The 17,110-nt window shown below is 48.4% G+C and overlaps 1 pseudogene across 1 annotated transcript in view; it reads right to left on the bottom strand.

Annotated features, from left to right (window-relative positions):
* The window catches only part of LOC309853036 (optic atrophy 3 protein homolog pseudogene), a 19,927-nt pseudogene extending 2,817 nt beyond the window's left edge, over nt 1-17,110 (bottom strand). The window contains exon 1 of the transcript XR_014316608.1: nt 17,021-17,110. The product of XR_014316608.1 is annotated as an optic atrophy 3 protein homolog pseudogene (transcript). The remainder of the gene's footprint in view (nt 1-17,020) is intronic.

Genomic DNA, 17,110 nt, shown 5'->3' with positions numbered 1-17,110 from the left:
ACCGAGAAAATACGGGTCCTCGGGCTCATTAAGGAAGGAACTTATGGAAAAACGTCTTCTTCTCCCCTGCCACCGCAACCAGCCTGACATGATTGCCTTTCCTTCCTTTTAGGTAGAAGAGTAACACATGCACGTGGGGGGAATGATTTAGACCACACGCAAGGGGCTGGACTGAAAAACCCGAGCCCGCCTTCCTACCTCCAGCTTCAGTCCTGCTCCCACTCCCACCACTTTTGTTCCTTTCTGTATTGATTACTTCCAGCTTATCACCACGATGCCAAATAACAGGCTTATACCTCCATTTCTTGATTTACTAAGTTGAATTTTAAAAAAAATATTCTGTTTTGATTGTTCTGCTCCGACCCACCTCTTATGTGACTTTATCACCAATTCTGTATCCTCTCTCCTTCCCCCACTCTCAACTTTCACAAGTGAGTTAAATTTAAGCTACTTTTTTTTTTTACTGTTTATGGGTAATCTTTGTCACTGTAGATAATATGCCTATTGCCTGAACTTCTGCCAAGTGTACCCATAAGTATATTAACTACCCTACCCTGCCCCCCAGTCTCCTCCCTTCTATGGTCAGTCCCCCATACTATTACTGTTACATTGCCACCGTGTCTGTCTGTCTGTCTGTCTGTCTTTATTTGAGAGAGAGGGAGAGCGAGCACAGAGGGAGAAAAAGAAGCAGACTGCCCATCGAGCCAGGAGCCCATCCTGGCGCTCGATCCCAGGACCCCAAGATCACCACCACCTAGGTCAAAAGCAAGCCACTTAACTGACTGAGCCACCCAGGTGCCCCGCCATAGTGTCTTTCTAAGGTTAAAACAAGTCTTCAGTGCTTGGTCCACTGACTGAGTCTGAAAATGAAAATATAGAGCATGTATATAATTAAGGTTATGTAAATACTAATCACTGGGAACCCATAACGTAGATGTAATTTTGTTTCTGCATCTGAAGCAGTAACATTAACCGGTGGCTCTAAACATTGCTACGTGTCTTGTCACATTTTTAGTCTTTTCATAGTTATTTGTTATATGTTTTTTCCTTTTTATTTTTTAAAGATTTTATGTATTTATTTGTCAGAGAGAGTGTGCACGGACTAGCAGGCAGAGTGGCAGGCAGAGGCAGAGAGAGAAGCAGGCTCCCTGCTGAGCAAGGAGCCCGTTGAGGGACTCAATCCCAGGACCCTAGGATCATGACCTGAGCCAAAGGCAGTGGCTTAACTGACTGAGCCACCCAGGTGTCCCTCATACTTATTTTTATTTATTTGTTTGTTTATGTAGACTCTATGCCCAATATGGGGCTTGAACTCATGACCCTGAGATTAAGAGTTGCATGCTCTTCTGACTGAGCCAAGCAGGTGCCCAGTCTTCTCATATTCAGAGTTTTATTTTACCATATGAAGCTTTTAGTTTTCCCTAAACTGGTTTCTCACCACAAATGCCAGATGTGACCCACCAATGCCTAGCTGACCATGTGACCAAGACCATCCAGCTCTTTGCTCCTATTCTCTCTCCCTCTCCCCGCCCCCCACATTCTCTTTACTAAATAGTCAGCTATAGACCCGTGAGCTATTTTCTGGGCTGCGGAGGGGCCATCCTCTCATCCTGTCTTCACATGCTCTCCTTCACACTGTTCCTCCTCTTGATGAACCGACTCTCAGTGGAATTCCATCCTAGGTTGGCTGAAGTTTCTCCCTAAGTACCTTTCTCAGAAAGGGTGCTTGAATCTTTGCATATTTGAAATAATTTTTTCCACGTTCGCACTGGACTAGATGATAGTTTTTAGGTCAGAATTACCAGTTCAAAAATCATACTCCTGGGGGGTTGGGGGGCTCAGTGGGTTATGCACATGCCTTAGGCTCAGGTCCTGATCCCAGTCTCAGGCTTCCTGCTCGGTGGACTGCATGCCTCTGCCTCTCTCTGTGCTGCTCTCCTGCTTGTGCTCACTCTCTCTATCCAATAAATACATAAAATCTTATGGAAAAAAAACACACACACAAAAAACAAAAGACAAAACCATATTCCCCAACAGTTTGGAGACCTTCATTACGTGTAATGGGCAGACAGGCTTTCTTGTCATCCCTGTGGCACTGATATTGCACCAGAATGGACCTATGAGTGAGTTTCCCTTATTTTATACCCTTCTATCTGAGCCCTGTTTTTCTCTTTAATCCTGGGGATTTTTCTAGTCCATGCATCTAAGGATTAACCTTACCCAAACAGAGATCTGGTCTTTACCCTTGGAATGTCCTGCCAGATAAGACATCTTTGTTCACCTGGAGCCCTGGGCCAGGCCAGATAATCTATACCGGGAATGTAATTTATGGTGGAGGATTCGGGCCAGGTGGTATCAGCTCAGCCTTTGGAAGGGCTAGAAACTAAGGTCAGGTGGTAAATCTGGTCTATATGTCCCACCCCCCTACAACCTCTGATGCCACGGCTCAGGGGAACTTCCCTGGTTGGCAATAGTCCGTATGTTTATTACTCATTGTTGCTGGGAGAAGTTAGTGCTGTCCATGACTCTACGGGGAGAGGACAGCTGGAAGCTCGCACTTGGAATTCTCCTGGGCTGTGCTCTCCGTGTCTCTTCCCTTGGCTGATGGTAATCTGGATCCTTTCACGGTAATAAACTGTAAGGAGGGGTATAACAGTTTTCAGTGAGTTGTGTGAGGACTTCTAGCAAGTTATCGAAACTGGAGGTTGTCATGGGGTCACCCCCGAGCTTGCAGTTGGTGTCAGAAGTAAGGGTGAACTTGATGAGCCCCTCACTTTGTACATCTTATGCACTTCCCACTCTCCGTTTCCCCTTTAGATCTTCTGGAACTCACCCCATCTGAGGCGCCACCTGCACTGACCCTCCAGGCCTCTAGATGTCTCTCTTCTTGTTTTCTTCACCCTTCTTCCTTCCTCCAGATCCCGGTAGCTTTCATTCCTTTTCCTTTCAGATCATCCAGCTGTTGCAGGGGGATTTGGCAACAATATTTATTATTTTCATCGTCTTTCCTTATCAAAACATGGTATTAGGGGCGCCTGGGTGGCTCAGTGGGTTAAGCCGCTGCCTTCGGCTCAGGTCACGATCCCAGGGTTCTGGGATCGAGTCCCGCATAGGGCTCTCTGCTGAGCAGAGAGCCTGCTTTCCTCTCTCTCTCTCTCTCTCTCTCTCTCTCTGCCTGCCTCTCTGCCTACTTGTGATCTCTCTCTGTCAAATAAATAAATAAAATATTAAAAAAAAAAAACCCAAAAAACAAAAAACAAAAACATGGTATTAGAGAAGATCCAAACATGCAGACAAGTTCGGAGTCGCCACTTGGTTCTATCACGTCGACATCTCGAAAAGTGAGCTAAGTGAGAACTCCGGGCATGTGGGCCCATCGTGTTAACTGGAAATTAACTGCAGTTGAGGTTACCATTGCAGGAAACAGGGGGTGCAGCCGCTGACCAGCCAATGCCAAAATTGGGGCAGGATTGACACCAGGTGCTGACCCAAAGGCAGTGTCTCTCCTGGGGCCTTCTAGGAGCCCCTTTCCCTCCCTGCTGCCCCTGCCCTAATCCAGGCCTCTACTTTCCCACCCTTGCCCCATCCAGCATGGCCCCCACAAGGTAGCCAGAAGAGTCTTTCTAAAGTACAGATCTGACCAAGACCTTCCCCTGCTCAGAACGTGCTGTGGCTCACAGTGTCCTCAGGAAAAAAAGCTAAAGTCCCTAGCATGATGTCTAAGGTCTCTGAACATCTCTGCAGGGTGATCTTTGGAAAGAACTCACCCATTCCCAAGCCCCTACCAACATTTCCTATTTTCATACAGATTTTTGTTGTCTGAAATTAATTTTTTTTTTTTTAATTTGAGAGACAGAGTGAGAGAGCATGAGAGGGGAGGTCGGAGGGAGAAGCAGACTCCCCATGGAACTGGGAGCCCGACGTGGGACTCGATCCCAGGACTCCAGGACCATGATCTGAGCCGAAGGCAGTCGCCCAACCAACTGAGCCATCCAGGAGCCCCTGAAATTAATTTTTAAATGAGCAGCAGACATCTTGTGATAGAATTGTGTTAGTTTCTTTGACCCTGAAGTATTGGGGCAGGTAAGTAGTCACCAGCAGGACGCTAATCTAGGACACTTATAGGAGATGTCTGTTCCCTGGGAAGTCCCCATTCCAGGGCAGACCAGGATGAGTTTCTGTTAGTTGACTGCAAAGCATCAATGACTTATGTAAATTCATTTTAGTCTCTGGCTCAGTCAGTAGAATATGTGATTCTTGATCTCATAGCTGTGAGTTTGAGCCCAACACTGGGTGTACAGACTGCTTAGGAAAACAAAAACAAAAACAAAAAAAACAAACTTTAGGAGCACCTGGGTGGCTCAGCTGGTTAAGCATCCAACTCTTGGTTTCAGCTTGGGTCATGATCTCAGGGTGGTGAGATCGAGCCCTGTGTCGGGCTCTGTGTTCATCGTAGAGTCTGCTTGAGAGCCTCTCTCTCCCTCTCCCTCTGCCTCTTCCCCACCTCATGCTCTAAGTAAGTAAATAAACAAACAAATAAAATTATATATATATATATATATATATATATTTTTTTTTTTTTTAAAGGAATTTTAGGGGCACCTGGCTGGGTCAGTGGGTGGAGCACACAGCTCTTGATCTTGAGGTCGGGAGTTCAAGCCCCATGTTGGGGCACAGAGCTTACTTTAAAAAACAAAAAGGGAATTTTATACTTTCTTTTATTAAGAAAGTAAGAAGGAAAATCACAAACTAGGAGAAAATATTACAAATAATATACAGTAATATTATTATATATTGATATATAATAAATATGTTTCTTATCTAATAATATAATCATAAGAATTTAATTACTATCTAATAAAGGACTTGTATCCAGAACACATAAAGAACTCTTGGGGCACCTGGGTGGCTCAGTGGGTTAAAGTCTCTGCCTTCAGCTCAGGTCATGATCTCAGGGTCAAGATCAAGCCCCACATCAGGTTCTCTGTTCAGCAGGGAGCCTGCTTCCCCACTCTCTCTCTGCCTGCCTCTCTGCCTACTTGTGATCTCTCTCTGTCAAATAAATAAATAAAATCTTAAAAACAAAAACAAAAAATACCCTCAACATTAGGAAGATAAACAATCCAATTAAAATGGGCAAAAGTTTTGAACAGACATCTCACCAAAGAAGACATACAAATGGCCACTAAGCACATCAAAAGATGCTCAACACATTAGTCACTAGAGGCACACAAATCAAAACCACAATGAGGCACCATTTCACACCCACTGGAATAACTATAATCAAGACGACTTAAAAAAAAAAAAAAACCAACTGCTTTCAAGGTTTCAGAGTGAGTGAAAGCAACTCTCATCTAACTTGAGTAGGAATGTTGAGTGGTTCAGCTACTTTGGAAAACAGTTTGGCAGTTGCTTAAAAAGTTAAACATCAATTTACCATAAGACCCAACAAATCCACTCCTGGGTATCTATGCCAGGAGAAATAACACACGTCACATGCTTGCGCGCAAACGTTCCCAGGGGAACCTTTTCACAAGAGCTGAAAAGTGGAAACAACCCAGTGGTTGTTGACTGGTGAATGGGTAAATCAAATCTGCTGTCTTTATACAGTGGAATGTTGTCATTATTATTTTATAAGATTTTATTTATTTATTTGACAGGGGGAGAGACAGCGAGAGAGGGAACACAAGCAGGGGGAGTGGGAGAGGGAGAAACAGGCTCCCCCCTGAGCAGGGAGCTGGATGCGGGGCTTGATCCCAGGAACCTGGGATCCTGACCTGAGCCGAAGGCAAATGCTTTAAGACTGAGCCACTGAGGCGCCCCCACAGTGGAGTATTCTTAACATATAAAAAGGAAGGAAGCAGTGATCCAGGCTACAGCGTGGATGAGTCCAGAAAACATTATGCTGAGTGATAGAAACCACACACAAAAGACCATGTAGTGTTAACGGTTCCTTTTATACGAAATGGGAAAACAACAGGGAAATCTATAGAGACAGGAAGTAGATTAGTGGTGGCTGCAGTGGGAGTGGGGGTGGCAGTGGTGCGGTAGGGGTGAGGGGGTGAGGGAGTGACTGTTAATGGACATGCGGGCCTTCTTTGGAGTGACAGAAATATTCTAAAATTGAATTTTGGTCATGGTCGCCCAGCCGGGTAAATTTACTAAAAATAATAAAAGCATTCACTGGAAACAGGAATTTTGCGGCAAGTAGATTACACCTCAATAAAACTGTTTAAATCAACAAAATGAAACTCTGGGATCTTGGAGCGTCTGCCACCGAAAGGGGCTGATGCTGTCTTGAGCAGGGCTCTCAGACTGATGACGAGGGCTCCCTGCTGAGCCCAAGGGGGACCCTGCCAAGCACCGGGGGCCTCAGGAACGAGTGCTCCTATCTGCGGCGTGTTCAGTTTTCCAAAGTTGAAACCCCTCCCCGGGCCTGGGGATGTGCACTTGCTGTCAGCCAGGAATGGACATACAACCCAGAGACCCCCGTGGCTCCCCCAGATGGGGATTACTCTTCTCCCATACCCACAGGGCGCGAGACCAGCAGCCAGGGTTGCCATGGTGGCCCCTGGATGTCTCCGGGGACCCAGACTCATGCTGTCCCAGCCTTAGCTCCCTTGTGATGGGGGATTTTAGCCACAAAGATGCCTGCTGTCCCTCTGGGGGGCCCTAATCCTTTTTCTAGGCCAATGGCAGGGTGGGGGTGGTCAGAAAGCATGGGCGTCTGATCTCTCCCTTCTTACGAGGAAGCCACTGGATTTCCTGGAGACCCCAAGGAGCAGACTGGCCTCATGTCATGGATCCGCCCTTCCCTTCCGGAGAGTCCAACATCCTTGGCTAGCCACATGCTTATACCTAATCCAACCGGGGTTCTCATGATGGGGAGGCAGGGGGAGAAGGGCGACTTTGCAAGAAGCCAAGCGTCTCCAAAAGTGAGCGTTGCTGGTGGGCTCTCACCCCTCTCTACAGCCGCCCCAAGAAGACTCTTTGCTTCCCTCCCTACCTGGCAACCAGCTCTCAGGCTTGTGGGCCAGGATGCTCCTCTCACTCCTGGCGCTCCGCCCACTGCAGGAAGCCACAGAGAGAACGCATGTGTCCGCCACAGGCTCTGCAGCCCGGTTTGTGGTGGGTAGTGAGACCTCAAAAGCCCATCGTGGGTCAGGGAGGGGCTTGAGCAAACTCGGGGAGTGATGACATACGTTCGTGATCTCCAGCATGGAAGTGGCTTCTCAAGGACATACATAGGTCAAAAGTCATTACACACTTTATGTCTGTGTGTTATATTGTGCGTCACTGCCCCCTTACTAAAGGTGCTTCAGGAAAAAAAGAAACCAAGGTAAGGCAGGGCAAGCAGCTTAGAAACAGACAGAAGGACTGAGAGTTTGTTGCTCAGAGAGAAAAAGTCCTGACTCTAAAGTGATCACAAGGGTGCATGTGATCTGTCCCATTGTCGATGTTCTGGCTATTTCTAAAGGAACCTCATTCAGTGCTCTCTGTCCCCTTTGCTCTCTCTCATCTTTGGGCCTTTGCATATGCTGTTCTTTCTGCCTGCAACACACACTCCTTCCTACACTCATCCTGAATTTTCAGGTCCTGTTCAGATGCTTCCTCCTGGGGGAAGCCCTTTCTGACCACCCTGGCTGGGTCTGTCACCCTCCGTAAAGGCTTTGCCATCCCAGCTCCAACCACTCTGGGCTTGTCACCATCTGGGGAGCGGTCTGTCTCCCCCATGGACTGGGAGTCCCAGGAATACAAGGCTAAGAGTGTCTTGGTCACTCTTGTATCCCCAGTACAGCCTAGTAAAGGGGCGAGGCACAGAGCAGGTACTCGGGGAATATGTATTAAAAACATCAGTTAATCAATTGATCAATCAATCAGTCAACCAATGAATACATAACCTTCCAACCGCAAAAGAGCCAAGGGTACTCTTACAGTGGACAGACCGGAGGGTCAGCACTCAAACCGAGTGTCCAACTGAGCATCATCTGTAATGGGACAAAATGACATCATGACCGGAGGAAGGTGGCATGGAACAGACACGGCGTCACCCATAGAGTTTTCCTGCTGAAAATGTTTAATTTGGATCTAATCATGAGTCCAGAGCGTGGGTCATTTTGCGCAGGACAACTGAGCTGGAAGTTTTCAAAAATCCCAAATCCTACAAGTCCAAAAAAGGCAGAGCTGTCCTAGATTTCAAAAGATTAAAGAGAGGACTATAAAATGTAATGTGTGGGCCATGACTGGATCCTGGGTTGGACAGAAAAGAGGTCTATAAAAGATATTTTGACATTGTTGGAGAAATTTGAAAACAAGCAGTATCTTAGATGACATTATGAAATTATTAAGAATTTTCTAAGTGTGGAGCGCCTGGGTGGCTCATTCAGTTAAGGATCTGCCTTCTGCTCAGGTCATGACTGGGGTTCTAGGATTGAGCCCCGCATCAGGCTGTCTGCTTGGCAGGGAGCCTGCTTCTCCCTCTGCCTGCCACTCCCCCTGCTTGTGCTCTGTCAAATATATAAATAAAATCTTTAAAAAAAAAAAAGAACTTTCTTAGTATATGATGGCTTTTTGGATTGTGTGGGAGAAGGTTCTTATTCTTAGAAGACATACACTTAAATTTTTAAGGGTAAAGTGCTATGACATCTGCAAATTACTTTCAAATGATTCAGTGAAAAAAAATCTGTGTACATATGGAGACAGAGATAGAGACATAAAGCGTAGGGGTTACATGTTTCTGCCTCCCCCACACCCAGGACATATGTTGAAGCCCTAACCCCCAGTGTGATTGTATTTGAAGGTGGGGCCTCTGGGAGGTAATTCGGTTTAGATGAGGTCATGAGGGCAGGGGCCCCTGGACGGGATTGGTGTCCTTATAAGAAGAGAAAGAGGGGAGGGGGCGCCTGGGTGGCCCAGTGGGTTAAAGCCTCTGCCTTCAGCTCGGGTCGTGGTCCCAGGATCCTTGGATCGAGTCCCACGTTGAGCTCTCAGCTCGGCAGGGTTCCTGCTTCTTCCTCTCTCTCTGCCTGACTCTGCCTACTTGTGATCTCTGTCAAATAAATAAATAAAATCTTTAAAAAAAAAAAAAAAAAGAAGAGAAAGAGGGGCGCCTGTGTGGCTCAGTTGTTAAGCATCTGCCTTCAGCTCAGGTCATGATCCCGGGATCCTAGCACGGAGCCCCACATCAGGCTCCCTGCTCAGCGGGAAGCCCGCCTCTCCCTCTCCCGCTCCCCCTGCTTGTGTTCCCTCTCTCACTGTGTCTCTCCCTGTCAAATAAATAAATAAACAAACAAACAAATAAATAAATAAAATCTTTTAAAAAAAGAAGAAGAGGGACGCCTGGGTGGCTCAGTTGGTTAAGCAGCTGCCTTCGGCTCAGGTCATGATCCCAGCGTCCTGGGATCGAGTCCCACATCGGGCTCCTTGCTCCGCAGGGAGCCTGCTTCTCCCTCTGACTCTGCCTGCCACTCTGTCTGCCTGTGCTCGCTCTCACTCACTCTCTCTCTGACAAATAAATAAATAAAATCTTTAAAAAAAAAAAAAAAAGAAGAAGAAGAAGAAAAGAGAAACCAGGGCTTTCTTTCCTGCCTCTCTCTCTGCCGTATGAGCACACCGTGCGAAGGCAGTTGTCTACAAACCAGGAAGCAGGACCTCACCAGGAACGGAATCTGTTAGTGTCTTGATCTTGGATTTCCCAGCCCCCAGAATGGTGAGAAAATAAATTCCCACTAAGCCCGCAGATCCAAGATCTCTGAAGGGCACACGCATGGCACGATGGGAACAAGAAGTGACTCTAGTAAGGGCATCTGGGTGTTCACTGCATAGTTTTTTCCATTTTTTTGGTAGGTTTGACAATTTTCCAAATAAGATGTTGGGGAGAAACACATGCAAAAAAAAAAAAATTAAGTACATAAAGAAAATATACCACAATGTAAAAAAAGTGCTGATGATTTCTGGCCACTAGGTTTTATGATGGTCTTGATGTTTAAATTTTCTCCTCTGAATACTGGGGACTTGCTCAGTTAAATAAGAGAGGAAAACCCAGAATGCACACATGATCAGATCGAGCAGTTGTCATTTCCAGGAATTATTCTTAAGAAACTCACAATGGGATGCACGAAGGTTGAGCCCAGGGCCCCTGAGGCCCAGCATGGCTCTCTAGGGAGGTCCTTTCCTGTTAATTGCTGGGGTGGTGCCCTCCAGAGCAAGGAGAGGCTGTGCCAGTGTGTGGTATGTGAGAGGTCCATTGTCTAAGTTCAAAGCTAGAGACCCAAGGTGGTCTCAAGTGGCTGGCTCAGTCCGTGGAGCAGGTGACTCTTGATCTCAGGGTCATGAGTTTGAGCCACACACTGGGCAGGGAGAGGACTCAAAAAAATTAAAACACACACACACACACACACACACACACACACAAATAAAGCTCAAGACCCATGGGCAAGTTAGCGGGGCAGGGGGTAGGTAAATCTTCAGGTGCCTTGTCCACTGTCTCCTGTAAGATTAAGCACCAGATGCCTACAGAATTAACCTGCTCACTAACACAGCTTACAAAGACTTCCTTCTTCTCTTCTCTCACTTTGGTCTTTTACCATCTTCTATCTTCCCCTCAAACAGTCAAAGGATAGCAGTAATTCATTCTCCCTATAATTGCTTCCTGAAGAGGAGACTAAGGGGCCCGATTTGTAGCAACAAAACAAAACAAAACAAAACAAAACAAAACAAAACAAAAAAACCCAAAAACCAAAAATAATAAAATAACTCCATTGTTTAAAAGGTACTGAGTTCCTGTTTGGAATAATGAAGAAGTTCTGCACAAAGAGAGTGCCTGGTGATGGTTAGACGACATTGGGCGTGTATACAATGCCACTGAATGTATACTTAGAATGGCTAGAATGGTTCCTGATGTGTTATGTACATGTTGTCAATTTAAGAAGAAAAGAGAGGGGCGCCTGGGTGGCTCAGTGGGTTAAGCCTCTGCCTTTGGCTCAGGTCATGATCTCGGGGTCCTGGGATTGAGCCCGTATCAGTTTTTCTGCTCAGCTGAGACCTTGCTTTCCCCTCTCTCTCTCTGCCTGCTGCTCTGCCTGCTTGTGATCTCTCTCTCTGTCAAATGAATAAATAAAAATCTTTAAAAAAAGTAAAAAAGAAAAGATACTTTGGTAAAGAGAAATGAGCCTGGGAACTGCTCTCGCTCTCCCCAACTGCTCAACAAGCACGGTGTACTGCCATTCTGGCACCAGTCACCCGGAGCTCGAGCAGACTCCACAGGGTGAAGGCTCCGTCCCCCAGGACGCCTCCCATTCCAGGTAGCAGCCAAGTGGGGTTCCCAAGTGACAAATGAGGGGGCTCCCACAAGCCCCCTCAGGCCCCAAACTTCACTGGAACCACTCACAGAATGCTCCAGAAACATTCTACCTACAATTGCAGCAGGTAAAGGGTAGGAGGGACTGTGGCTGGCTTCATCATCATCTTAAGCTAGCTCTTTCCACCAGCCCCACCCAGATTCGGCTTGGTAGCATAACAAAGCTATACTTATCACTTAATGAATTTAACAAAAGCTTCTGAAGCTTTATAAGAACAAGTAAATCTGGGAGCGCCTGGGTGGCTCAGTGGGTTAAAGCCTCTGCCTTCGGCTCAGGTCATGATCCCAGGGTCCTGGGATCAAGCCCCATATCAGGCTCTCGGCTCAGTGGGGAGCCTGCTTCCCTTCCTCTCTCTCTGGCTGCTTCTCTGCCTGCCTGTGATCATTGTCTGTCAAATAAATAAATAAAATCTTTAAACAAAAAAAAGAACAGGTAAATCTGGTTGGCAGATATCTTCTTTATCACCCTGCAAAGACTAAGGGAAGTACTCAGCAGACATCTTCCCACACACACACAAGCTGTGGCTCCCCGACTATGCACCAACCAGGGGCTGCCTGGTGCAGGCCAGAGCTCTGGAGTGGTGTCTGCTGGGCGTCTCGACTCCTCATCTTCCTGGGTAAGGGCCTCCCATCACCTGCCTCTTCCTGACAGAGCCCCCACCTTCACACCACCCCCTTTCTCTCTCTCGTAGCTCTCTTCCTCCTGCTGCTCCCATCCCTGCATGGAAGGCTCCATCCCCCCAGAGGGGAGCACGGTGTTGGGGACAGGGAGGTCTGACCCCTCTGGGGTGGCAGAAGATGGGAGGGCTTTCTGGGGAACATCTAAGAGGCAAACATGAAATATCAGCCAGTTCAACTGAGACACAGAGTGGTGAGCTGAACCTCGGTCTCTGGAGGGGCTGGGAGCACCAGGCAGGGACAGAAGGGCTCTGGTTCCTGGAGAAGCACAGGCTGTGGTCTCTGGAGGGGACCCTGCCGGGCTGGCTTTGTGTGGGTGAGTCAGGGGAACAGCAGGGTCTGAAGGTTGGGGCTCTCACAAACCGGGATTGTGCCAAATTCAGACCCAAACCATAAAGGCAGAAGGGGCTGGCCCTAGGACAGAGCTGCCATTTGGGACCCCATCCTTGGCTCCCAGGGGCCTGGACTATGACTGCAGCTGGTACTGGGTGGGGCGCAGAAAGGAAGGGCAAGGGCGGTGCCTCCCTTCCACCAGGTGCCCCTGCCCTGCTGCAGTGCAAGCCTCAGGGCTGAGTTCTGACCTACCTCCCACTGCTCCCCACTTTGGGTTCTGGGGTAGCCCCGGTGAGGATCCCTCCTCCAGCTGCACGAGGTGGCCGGGGCCAGGGCGTGCTTCTCGGGTGGGAGCAGAAATGGCATGTCTTCGGGGCTCAGAGGGAGAAGGTGAGTGTTGGGCTGAGTCAGGAGCCAAAGTCAAGAGGCCCATCCCACTAGGGGCCCAGCTGGTGAAGCTTTTCTATGAAAACTCCTGTAGTTCAACCCCACTTGGCGCCTTAAAAAGAGAGCGGGGGGAAGAAAAGGGGCAAGGGCAAAAAGGAGCGGGAGAAGGGAGAAGGGCAGACGCTGAGCCGTGTGTGGCCCCAAGGGGAGGTGCTCACGACCAGAAGGGAGCGGTGGCTCTCTGTGGCACTGTGGCCCTGGACCCCAAGGACTTCAAGTGGAGCTGCTGCAGAGACTTCTACCCCTTCCACCGCCCCACGCAGCGGTGCTGCCAGACCTGGGACAAGTTCATCATCGTCCCCATGGACCCCCGGAAGTCCGAGGCTGAGGACTGCAGGACGTACACCCAGGAAACCCCAGGGAGGTCCCTACCCTGCTGACTCTAGAAGGGTGTGTCCTCTCTGTCTGCATGTCAACAGGGCAGCCTTTCTGGTGTTCTGCCCTCTCCTGACCCCTTCCCCTCCCCACCAGCAGGTCCCAGATTGCCAAGCGTGTGATGGGAAGTCCCCTGGGTGTCCCGCAAGAATGTCTGACTCCACGAGTAGGTAGAAATGGGTGTGTGGGCAAAGCGGAGAGGCTCATCTGGTTGTAGGAAGTCATGGCCAAGTGGAAATCACCCGGTGACCACCATCCAGCAGCCGTGGCCCCTGCTGCCCCTTCAAGGGTCTCACAGGGGTACTTCAAGGTCAAGGGAAACCCTGTCTCTAAACTTGGACTGGTTATGACCAGGGTGTCTGGCTTTCTCTTCTCTACATGTTGCAGAGTAACGGGAAAACCAGGGCGCAGACCCCTGCGTATTCTCGGGTGCAGATACCCAGATGCTGCAGCGGTCAACGAAGGGTGCTTATCACGAATGGGTTTTGATAAGCAGATTCTACTGTTATTTGCCCGTTTCTCCTGGATCCTGTGTCACCAATAAAGACCGTACCCTTTGCTCAGTGTCAGTCTTGTCTGGCTTGCTGCACGTGGGGGGACGAACTCTCGCTGGCTCGGGTTACAGTAACTGGCTGGGCTCCAACATTCAACACAAACGGGACAGGGAGGTTCTGCCCCAGAGCAGCTGGCGTTGGGGTGCCTGGTCTCATGCTCCCCACAAAAGACCGCTGGGGCTATGACACTTCCCTAAGTCCCACCCCTTCCATTCTTGCCCACCCTTGTCTGCTCCCAGGAGGCGGAGGGCTTGGGAAGGCATCATCGCGAACCATCCTCTGTATGCCCGGGAGGTTTGGGCAGCGCCCACAAGACAGGAGGGGGATGGGAGAAGGTATTGGTAGGGCCCATCTCTCCTGTTCTCCCACAGGGCCAGAGTGGCCGGCTGTGCCCTTGACCTGAGGTTGCCGTTCTGGCTGTTGATCACTCCTGGGGCCCTGCCCAGATCTTGGGATGGTTCTCAGCTTTGCTGTGCCGCTCCCTGGGCGCCTCAGCATCCTTCCCTGGATCCCTTCACCGACACCTCCATCCTGCCCTGAAATCTCTTCCCTCTCCTCTGAGACTGTTTACCGATCACTTAGAAGACAGACACAGAACACTTGACAGAATGATTCTCACTTTGTACATACATGCATATCTATCAAAATCTACACAATGCATATTTTTTTTCTCTGCAGACACAGTGCAGGCACACATGCACGTTCCAAAGACATGAAACACAGTTAGAAGTGAACACTGATCATCTCTGGATAGTAGGATCACAGATGATTTTTATCCTTCCATTTTATGTTTTTCATTGTTGCTGAGTTTTCCTAGGGAGCCTGCTGTGCCTTGAGATATGTAGAAAATAAATGACTGGAAAACAAAGAAATGACCCAAATGGAATTCATTTCTGGACGGAGCAGTGTTCACAGGTGTCTGGTCACACAGAGCCTCTTTTCCCTGCATGCTCTCCTCTCCGTGGCCCAGAGCCTGCGTAACCTGCTCACCGACCTCTCATTCCTGCCCCGCTAAGCTGCACACTCTAAGCTCAGGGAGGGGAACGTTAAAAAAAAAATGTTTTTATGAATTTCCTTCCCACTGGCATCTCTGGGCCTTTGCATGTGCTGTTCTCTCTGCATCTGGTCTGCCCTGGACTTCACCCCATGCACCTTTCCCCTTTGTTGATTTCAGTCTGTGTCCTTACACTGGAATGAACATAAATATCAGTTTTTCTGAGTCCTGTGAGTCCTAGCAAATCACTGAGCCTGAGGGTAGTTTGGGGGACCCCAACACAAAGAGAGTCAGAGTCAAAGATGTGGTTCTTATAAGATACTTCACACAGGGCCTGCAACCCAATAAATGTGAAATTTAGGACAGTCACTGGGGCTCCTGGGTTAAGGAGTAGGTTAGCCTCTGCTCAGTGGGTTAAGCCTCTGCCTTCAGCTCAGGTGGTGATCTCAGGGTCCTGGGATCGAGCCCCACATTGGACTCTGCTCGGCAGGGAGCCTGCTTCCCCCTCTGTCTCTGCCTGACTCTGTCAAATAAATAAAGAAAATATTTTTAAAAATCTAGGACAGTCATTTCCTCGGCCTCAGCAACTTCTTCTGTAAAATGGGGGGTCATAATTGCCCTGTACTCTTTGGATGGGGATATTTATAATTTGGGGTGAAGAAGCTCTTCTCAAACAAGGGAGAAAAGTAAGAACCATAAAAGAAAAGATGGGAAAATCTGGCTTATCAAAATAAAACAAAAACAAAATCTGTAGAACAAAAGACACCCTAAACAAGCATTAAGGACAAGTAAAGCAGGCATTTGTCACAGGAACTGGAGTATCCAATCAACAGCTGAACATATGCCGAACCCGCTAGGGGTCATCTGGATCCCTAGGCTAGGGTTCTCTGCCGAACCCGCTAGAGAAGCACAGACAGAGTCCCCCACGCTAAACGTCTTACCACACAGCTTTGCCAGAAAGCCTCCTCATCTCAAACACAGCATGCAGATTCTATGCAGGGCACATCGGATCACTAGGAGAGAGAATGGGCAGCCTACAGAAGGTGTGTGTGAGACGCTGGAGGACGGCCCCCCCAGCACGTCTACTCCGCAATGCCTGGAACCTCTGAGTCTTCCATACAGCCAAAGGGACTTCACGGATGTGATGAAGTGAATTAAGGATTTGCAATGGGGAGATTATCCTGGATTACCCAGGTGGGCCCTAATCCCAATGACAAGTGTCTTCATAAAAGGTGGGAGAGAAGATACAGATACAGAGCAGAAAGCCACATGTGAGGATGGAGGCGGAGATGGGAGGGACATGGCCACAAGTGCAGGAGTGCCGGGGGCCACCAGCAGCTGGCAGAGGCAAGGAACAGGTTCTCCCCTTAAGGGAGGGAGGACAGGACACCTGGGTGGCTCAGTCAGTTAAGCAGTTGCCTTCAGCTCTGGTCATGATCTCAGGATCCTGGGATCGAGCCTTGTGTCCACTTTTAGCATGGAGTCTGCTTCTCCGTCTCCCTCTGCTTCTCCCTCTCTCCTCTCTTTTTCCTCTTTTTCTCTCAAATAAATAAATAAAATCTTTAAAAAAAAAAAAAAAAAAAAAACCCTGGCGTTTTTTCCAAAGGGTAAACACTTGGGAGACTGACTGGCTCATATCATGATCTCAGGGTCCTGGGATCGAACCCTACATCAGGCTCCCTGCTCAGCTGAGAGTCTTCTTCTCCCTCTCCCTCTGCTGCTCCCCCAGCACATGCTCACTCATGCTCAAGTTCTAATAAATAAATAAATAAAATCTTTTTCTTTATTTTTTAAAAATATTTTATTTATTTATTTGTCAGAGAGAGAGCAAGCGAGAGCGAACACAGGCAGACAGAGTGGAAGGCAGAGTCAGAGGGAGAAGCAGGCTCCCTGCGGAGCAAGGAGCCCGATGTGGGACTCGATCCCAGGACGCTGGGATCATGACCTGAGCCGAAGGCAGCTGCTTAACCAACTGAGCCACCCAGGCGTCCCAATAAATAAATAAAATCTTAAAAAAAAAAAATAAGGGTAAACACTCTTGACCTATAACTCACTCCTAGATATACCCAAGCGCAATGCCCACCAAAGCCTTGTGCCGGGTCAGTTCTAGCAGCTTTGCTCATAACAGAGACAAGCTGGGAAGTACAGTGTGTTTTGGTTGACAACGGAATACCGCACGGTAACAAAAAAGAACAGAGGATTACAACACAAAACAGCACAGATGCATCTCTTAGATACTACATGGAACAAAAGAAGATCCAAAAAAAGAACATTCCATACCAGTCCACCAGATACAAAGTTCAGGAACAGGCAAAACTGATCAACAGTGACAGATTCCAGAAGAGTGGTTCCAGCTGGGAGGGGGTGTTG

Source organism: Mustela nivalis (genome assembly GCF_964662115.1).
Source record: "Mustela nivalis genome assembly, chromosome: 18".
Lineage (NCBI taxonomy): Eukaryota > Metazoa > Chordata > Mammalia > Carnivora > Mustelidae > Mustela > Mustela nivalis.
The sequence above is the reverse complement of the archived record's forward strand: the minus strand, read 5'-3'. Positions and strand labels throughout refer to the sequence as shown.